The sequence below is a fragment of the Actinia tenebrosa genome, unplaced genomic scaffold, assembly GCF_029948245.1.
Source record: "Actinia tenebrosa isolate PJP-AT-01 unplaced genomic scaffold, QUT_ActTen_1.0 PGA_scaffold15__27_contigs__length_11533743, whole genome shotgun sequence".
Lineage (NCBI taxonomy): Eukaryota > Metazoa > Cnidaria > Anthozoa > Actiniaria > Actiniidae > Actinia > Actinia tenebrosa.
Genome location: NW_028292575.1, coordinates 215,604 through 218,877, shown reverse-complemented (window position 1 = coordinate 218,877; position 3,274 = coordinate 215,604).

Genomic DNA, 3,274 nt, shown 5'->3' with positions numbered 1-3,274 from the left:
GTGTACAGCGAAGAGCTGGCCCGTAGCGCCGGCATGGAATACAGCTCCGGAAAGGCATTCTTGTACGACCACGTAGTGATGTATAAGACGTTCAGCTTCCTGGATAAGACGGATGAGGTTATCAACCAAAGCATTAACCTCCCCCGAAGAAGTCTCACGGGGTTAATGCTGGTGTTTGCCAAACCCTATGAGGCTGGTAAGCGCGACTCCGAGGCCTTTCACAACCCCAACATTACTAACGTCGGTGTGAATATCAACGGAGTCCCAAACAAGGTCTACTCGCAGGGAATAAAGCCCGCAGACGTGTACAGGGAGGCGATGCGCAAGTTTGGCGACCAAATTAGCCCCGAGGAATTCTTTAAGGATAAGTACGCGCTGTGGATTGATATGCGCACCATTAACGACGAAGACCTACATGGCCAGGGTTTACGTCTAGTAAACACCCAGGATGGCATAACATTGGAGATCAAGCGCACCAAGAACACCAGTGCCGGCGACAGCGACAAGATAAACTGCTACATCTTCGTCGTCTCAGACGCGCAACTGAGCGTAGAAATGAACCAACTTAAAAGTGTTGCATATTAGGGTTAAAATATTTCTTAGATATACAATGCTGCAAATATTTGAAAACAACGGTACGAGACTGCAATGCATAGTGCAAGGCGAAACTTTGTACTTCAAAGCGAAGGAGGTGGCTTTGGCGTTGGGCCATGAGCGCCCTAGAGATGCAATTAGAGCACACGTATCTGAGAAATACCAGAAAAGATGGGTTGATCTACAAGGGGCTGCGAATCACCGCTCCTTTACTACGCAACCAAATGCCGTGCTTATATCCGAACCTGGTTTGTACGAACTGATATTTAGCTCCAAACTACCCAAAGCTGTGGAGTTTCGTGATTGGGTCTTTGAGGAAGTCCTACCCGCGCTGCGTAAGACGGGTAAATATGCAATAGACAAGCGCTTTGACGGTCCAAACAAGTTGGTATTCAAAATAGAAAATGAGTTCGACCTGCATAAAAAGGTGGTGGGCTACATCCGCAAGTTTTACCCCCAAATGCTCATAGCCCCTGGTCTAGGCGAACTGCAGGATTCAGACGGCAAACGTATAAAGTGCTGGCAGAAAGGATATCAACGCGGCCAACCCGACTTAATGATCTTGAACGCGCATACACATTACTGTGGATTCTGCATAGAGCTAAAGACCCCAAAAGGCAATGGCAGGTTATCTGAGGATCAGCAACTGCTCTTACAGAGGTATGAAGAAAACGGCTATAAGGTGCTCATAAGCAGCGACTACGATGTCATTTGCAGGGAGATCACTGCGTATGCTGAACACCTACGAATTCTCTGCAGGTGGTGTTGTAAGGGCTTTAAAACCTCGGAGACTTTGGCAACACACTTAAAGATATTTCATAGAATATATGGACAAGGATAAATTTAACGAGTTAAAGTTTATACAAACGCACTGGAGGGATTTGCAGGTGGGGGAGATTTACGAGATAAAGAATTATGTGGTCTTTGAAGACTTGGACCGCCTGCGCTTGGTCTTAAAGAATAAAAAAAGAACATACACCCTTTGGGCGCCCGATAGGATAAGGTACGCCATCGAAGGGCAGGACGTTACCCATGTCATGAGTCATGGTAAAAAGGATGGCAGGTGGGTATTTGACGTAGTCAAGTATGAGCCCGAGAGTCCTCTGCATTCGTAATGTCTGCTAAAGTCCGCTGCTCCGCGGAGCACCAATGCCCCACAAAGGATCCTTCCAGGAATACCTTGCCGCAATGAAGGCAGGTGTATTTTTTACGCGGTGCAGGAGTGGGCGTAATGCAATCAGCTGGTAGTTCGCACGTAATACAGTCCATATATTGAAAGGGTGATTAGGAATCGCCACAAAGTAGGCTAGCATATACCTTTAAAGGGGTTCTTATTTTTATTTATTATCCTTAATAATAATAAATGAGAATAAGAATGGGGTTTGAGACTCTTTGCGCAAACCCCATTCTAAAAGGGCCTCAGAATGTTGAGTATAAGGTTGTTATATTGTTAAGGACGTTTATTTGTCGAGGCAGTTGAAGATATGTTCCTCTTCTCTGATGCAACCACAACGATCGCACTCTTGCCTCCAATACTCCCTTTTAGTCCACGGAACGCCTTCTGCGCGTTCGAAAGAGGGGTAAGTACGGACTATCTTCTTATGGTAATCTATGCGATTCCTTAAGTAATCCTCTTTATGCGGGCAGCGACTCATCATATCCGCACATTGGTAGCAATCCACGCCTTCCAAGTCGTAGCTCCCAAAGAGAAACCGATAGTTGACTTCATGTGTTTTCCGATGCGTCTGTAAACGTTGACGACTGCTTAGTATCTTATTACAGAAACTACACTGTCTGCTTTGTTCACAGACGCCCCTTTTCAGGTGCTCGGAGGTGTTAGGGAATTCCTTATTACAGCCCTTGCAAAGCCCACAAATGCGTTTGTCTTGATGTTGTCGCATCTTTTGAACGGTACTGAATTCTTTACCACAATCCTTACAAACTTTACTAATTGGTTTCTTCGTGCAAACGCCACGACGAACGTGGTATTGTAGTCTTTGCTTGGTGCTGAACACCTTTTTACACATTGAACAGTTCATTTATACTTGAGTGTACCTTAACCACAATATAACGTATTTTTAACTTTATTGTTAACATTATGAAGTGTCTTTTAAAACAGGTCTACGGGAGCATACAGCTGCGTTAAAAAAGACACTTCAGAATGTTAAGTATAAGGTTGTTAAATTGTTAAGGATATATGCATGTGCTGTTTAAAAGACACTTCAGAATGTTAAGTATAAGGTTGTTAAATTGTTAAGTATGTCTGCACGTGCTGTTTAAAAGACACTTCAGAATGTTAAGTATAAGGTTGTTAAATTGTTAAGTATGTCTGCACGTGCTGCTTTGAAAGACACCTCAGAATGTTAAAGATAAGGTTATCATATTGTTAAGTATGTCTGCACGTGCTGCTTTAAAAGACACTTCAGAATGTTAAAGATAAGGTTATCATATTGTTAAAGACTATTATCTCTTCTTTTTTTTTTTAAGAAAAGAAATATCCTTATCCTTAGGTATATTTTCTTAAAAGAAGAAATAATAGTCCTTAACAATTTAACGACCTTATACTCGACATTCTGAAGTGTCTTTTAGAAGTAACATGCAAGACATCCTTAACAACCTTATAGTTAACATTCTAAGGTGTCTTTTAAACAGCACACGCAGTATATCTTTAACAATTTAA